Below are 5553 nucleotides of genomic sequence, written 5' to 3' on the forward strand. Positions count from 1 at the left end.
TGGGCGCCGGTTCTAATCCCAGCGGCCCCACTTCCCATCCAGCTCCCTGCTTGTGGCCTGGGAAAGCAGTCGAGGATGGCCCAAAGCTTTGGGACCCTGCCACCCGAGTGGGAGACCTGGAAGAAGTTCCTGGCTCCTGGCTTTGCTCGGCTCACCACCGGCTGTTGCGCTCACTTGGGGAGTGAATCATGGGATGGAAGATCTTCCTCTCTGTATATCTGACTTTCCAATAAAAATAAAAATAAATTTTTTTAAAAAGGAGATTTCTAACATCACTGAGTATTTAATTCAACTCCTACGTCATTTTATTGTATGAGCCAAAAAAATTCTCCAGATGCTCTATTTTCAATGCAGTTTCCTACTAATGCCTCCTGAGAGGCAGATGATGGTCCAAGTGCTTGGGCCCTACCACCCACACAGGAGGACCCCTAGCTTGGGCCTTTCTAGCTGTTGCTGGTCTTTAGAACATGAACCAGCAGGTAGAAGATTCTCTCTCTCTTCCTCTTTTAATAAAGATTTATTTTTTATTGAAAAGTCAGATTTACAGAGAGGAGGGAAAACAGAGAGGAAGATCTTCCATATGATGATTCACTCCCCAAGTGTCTGCAATGGCCAGAGCTGAACCAATCCGAAGCCAGGACCCAGGAGCCTCCTCCGGTTCTGCCATGTGGGTATAGGGTCCCAAGGCTTTGGGCCGAACTTGACTGCTTTCCCACGCCACAGGCAAGGAGCTGAAAGGAAAAGAGGGTGAGGATTTTAAGCCCTAAATTACTGCGCAGGGCTCTAGAAGATTCTCTTTTTCTGTCACTTTGCTTTTCAAATACATGAGAAAATAAATGACCCAAACGAAAGAAAGCCCCCCCCCGGATACTGTGTAACTAACAGTGTTTCATTATCTCCCTTTGCAGAGGATGGAAACCAAGATAGAACTGGCTTACCCCAGCACACCCAGCTAGGTTGTAGCACAACCAGCAGCAGAACACAGGGCTTGGGTCTGACCCTTAAACATTACTTAAACATCCTTAAACATTGCTCACCCTCTTCCTGAAGGGAAAGATAAGGGCGTGGAGGAACTTCAAGGTGAAAGGCAGGAATCAACTGAAGATCAATCATGACAGATAAATTGCCTCTGAAGTGATATTTATAAGTCAGGATGCTTCTGCTTGAAAGCCAGACTCCTCTTCACCACATATTGATTTCTGCACTTTTCAGGAATGCAGTGCCAATGAGGGCAGGGATTCAATTCAGCTTTCTTCCACAGCTGCCATCCACTTAGCTTAGTCCTTGCCTCCTGGCTGTCAGGAGGCCAAGGCTTCCCCGGCCACACCTCAGGGCCTGCATGGGAAGGGTAAACTTTCTGCAGAGCTGAGCAAGCAAGCCTTGGCCTCCAGGTGCAAAGAATGGGGGGAAAAGGGAGTATCCATGTAGGGCAAAGCCAGTGCCTGCCAGTCACCTCTGGCCCCCGTAAAATGCAGTGGCTGGCAGCTGGCACTGCAGGGATGGGTAACTTCTTTGGTCAGGCAGCACTCATTCACTCCGGCTGACCTGCTTGAGTCCTTCAGTGGAATCCTCACCCCCTTGACCTTCACTGCTCAGCATTGCTAATCCCAGGCACTGGGAGACTTGCATAGTGGGTCTCTGTGCCTGGGATCTCTCTGCCTCAGATCCCAAGCCAGGCATTGCTATAGGAAATCTGAGAAGCCTGCAGAATTGGGTGCCATCAACTCCTGTTGCTGTGCTGACACAGATCAACAGCTCTGCTTAGCTTTTTGTCCAAATGTTCTTTTTGTTTTTTTTTTTTAAAGATTCATGTATTTTTATTGGAAAGGCAGATATACAGAGAAGAGGAGAGACAGAGAGGAAGATCTTCCCATCCAATGGTTCACTCTCCAAGTGGCCACAACGGCTGGAGCTGAGCCAATCTGATACCAGGAGCCAGGAGCTCTTCTGGATCTCCCACATGGGTTCAGGGTCCCAAGGCTTTGGGCCATCCTCAACTGCTTTCCCAGGCCACAAGCAGAGAGCTGGATTTGAAGCAGGGTCACCAGGATTAGAACTGGCCCCCATATGGGATCCTGGAGAATTCAAGGCAAGGACTTTAGCTGCTAGGCCACTGCGCCAGACCCATGCTCCACTTCCAATTCAGCTCCTTGATACTGGTCTGAGAAAAGCAGCAGCAGGCAACCCAAATTTTGGACCCCTGCCACCCACATAGGAGCCCCAGAAGAAGCTCCTGGCTTTGACTCTAAGGCCTAAGCCTGACCATTGTGGCTATCCGGAAAGATGGAAGATCTATCCAGCAGATGGAAGATCTAGCTCTCATACTCTTTCTGTCTCTTCCTCTCTTTCTATGACTTGCAAACACACAAATCTTAAAAAGATGAAGAGAGTGCCCGGCACGGTGGCCTAGTAGCTAAAGTCTCAGCCTTTCATACCAGGATCCCATATGGATGCTAATTCATATCCCAGCTGCTGCACTTCCCATCCAGCTCCTTGCTTGTGGCTTGGGAAAGCAATAGAGGACAGCCCAAAACCTTGGGACCCTGCACCCATGTGGGAGGCCCGGAAGAGCTCCTGGCTCCCGGCTTCGGATCAGCATAGCACCGGCCGTTGCGGTCACTTGGGGAGTGAATCATCGGATGGAAGATCTTCCTCTCTGTCTCTCCTCTCTGTATATCTACCTTTCCAATAAAAATAATAAAAATTAAAAAAATCAGCATAGCACCGGCCGTTGCGGTCACTTGGGGAGTGAATCATCGGATGGAAGATCTTCCTCTCTGTCTCTCCTCTCTGTATATCTACCTTTCCAATAAAAATAATAAAAATTAAAAAAATCTTTAATAAAAAAAATAATCAGGTAAAATTGATGAAAGTTAGTTCCTTTTGAGGATAGGAAAAAAGAAAGGTAGCATAGGGTGCCCTTTCATTTAACAACTCATTGTAGTAAGATCTATAAAACTGCATAACATTGTAACAGCTGAATTTAAAAGTAATTCTATCATTAGTTATTGAGTGTCAGTTTCCTTTTCTACAATGCAAGTTTCCAGTAGGGAGCAGGCACGGAGGTCTAATTATGTCAGCTTTGCTAAGTCAGACACTCGGAGTGCACATTCAATCTTCGTCAACAGAAATGCTCACGGGCATGTGTACTTTGGAAAGACATTCTGTTTTGAACGAGAGTTTGGACAAGGAAAGTCTCTGGTGCTCTCTTTTTTTAAAGATTTATTTATTTTTATTGGTAGACAGATATACAGACAGGAGAGATAGAAAGATCTTTCGTTCACTGGTTTATTCCCCAAATGTCCACAATGGCTGGAGCTGAGCTGATCCAAACTCAGGAGCCAGGAACTTCTGAGTCTCCCATGCAGGTCTTCTGTCACAGTCGGGGAGCTGAATGGGAACTGGAGCAGCCAGGACACAAACTAGCACCTATCTGGGATCCTGGCACAGGCAAGGCAAGGATTTAGCCACTACGCTATTGCACCAGGCCCATGGTGTTCTTTCAAGTTGTATGATTCCTGTTTATCTTCCTTCTCACTTCAATTTTTCTTAACTGTTTGGTTCCAGTTGATATTTCTAAATCGATCCCCTTTTTAAGATTTATTTATTTTTATTGGAAATTCATATTTACAGAGAAAAGGAGGGATAGAAAGATCTTCCGTCCAGTAGTTTACTCCCCAAATGGCCACAGTGGCTACAGCTGAGATGATATGAAGCCAGGAGCTAGGAGTCTCTTCCAGGTCTCCTATGCGGGTGCAGGGTCCCAAGGCTCTGGACTGTCCTCCACTGCTTTCCCAGGCCACAAGCAGGGAGCTGGATGGGAAGTAGAGCTGCCGGGATTAGATCCAGTGCCCATATGGGCTCTTGGCATGTTTAAGGCGAGGACATTAGCCGCTAGGCCATTGCGCCGGGCCCTAAAACTAATCTTTTTTTTTTTTATTGGAAAGGTGGATATACAGAGAGCAAAGACAGAGAGGAAGATCTTCTGTCCGATGATTCACTTCCCAGGTGGCTGCAACGGCTGGAGCTGAGCCAATCCGAAGCCAAGAGCCTCTTCTGGGTCTCCCACACAGGTGCAGGATCCCAAAGCTTTGGGCCGTCCTCGACTGCTTTCCCAGGCCACAAGCAGGGAGCTGGATAGGAAGTAGAGTGCTGCCGGGATTAGAACCGGCGCCCATATGGGATCCCGGGCGTGTAAGGCAAGGACCTTAACCACTGCGCCACCATGCTGGGCCCCCTAAAACTAATCTTTAAAGTCCAAAAATTCTTCTTGCCTAAGTTCATGGCTTTTCTGACTTTCCCCAGTTCTCACAGTGTCATAACACAGGAGATAGCTCTCTCCTTAAGATTTTATCTTCTTGAATTCAGAGTAACAAAGACAGAGAACAGAAAGAGATTGGCTTTCTACCTGCTGGTTCACTCACTAAACTCCTACAACAGCCAAGGCAGGGCAAGGTAAAGCCAAGAAATGGGAACTGGATTGGGCCTCCCACAGGCATGGCAGGATCCCAATTGCCTTGGTCATCATCTGCTGTCTTCCAACAGCACTGGCAGGAAGTTGGACTGGAAGCACAGTGGCTGGGGCTCACGCCACAGAGTACAACAGGAGATGCAGGCATGTTGTGTGGTAGCCTAACAAGCTACCTCACAACGCTTGATCCTCAATTTATAAAAATTATTTTAAAACTTTTTTTTTGGTGGGGAGGACAGCACGAAAACACAATTGTCGGAACCTCTACCTACAATTGCCAGGATCCCACAAGGGTCCCCGTGGCTCCACTTCCCATCCAGCTCCCTGCTTGTGGCCCTAAGTCTTGGGACCCTCCACCCAGGTAGGAGACCTGAAGAAGCTTTGGATCAGCCCAGCCCTGGCTCTTAAGGCCACTTGCAGGGAAAACCAGCAAATGTCTCTCCTTTTCTCTGTAATTCTGTCTTTCCAATAAAAATAAATCTTTACAAATGTTCTGAAAGTGAGCGCCAGAGCCAGTGAGCTTCCTTCCAGTGGTTCTTTCCTAACACAACTGTGGGGGTGGTCCAAACAAAATGTTTTCTTAAAGCATGGATAAAATTATAGCATCCAATTTGTAAGATTTTTTTTTTTTTACGGTTTAAATAACTTGTTTCTCCTTCTTTGTTAATTAACCTTTTATATTGAAGCCTGGATAAGCACCTGCCTGGGGCTGGGTTCTCTGTCCCAGGGCTATCCTGTCAACCTCCAGGAGGTCTGATTCCTGCCGTGTCCTTATCCTTGGTGCTTGGTGGGATCTCAACCAGCGACTGAATGAGACCGCATGAACAGAGGTCCATGTATAGGAGAGAAAACATTAAGAAAACAGGCCCGTTAGAAGTCCCTGGCGTGCAGGAGGCGGGGCTTCATGCCGACCACACCCCCTCGCGTTCACTATCTTTCCGCCTTTGGGCCCACCCCCTCCGGTTCAAACTCCACTTCTAATTGGTACGCTCGCCGATCCATCTGAGAAGATGGGCACCCATTGGGCCAACTGCTATTCCGGGTTGCGCACTTCCCGGCGTTGGGAACGCGGAGCGCGCGTC

This window comes from Ochotona curzoniae, unplaced genomic scaffold (genome assembly GCF_017591425.1).
Source record: "Ochotona curzoniae isolate NIBS_2020 unplaced genomic scaffold, NIBS_Ocur_1.0 scaffold_2453, whole genome shotgun sequence".
Lineage (NCBI taxonomy): Eukaryota > Metazoa > Chordata > Mammalia > Lagomorpha > Ochotonidae > Ochotona > Ochotona curzoniae.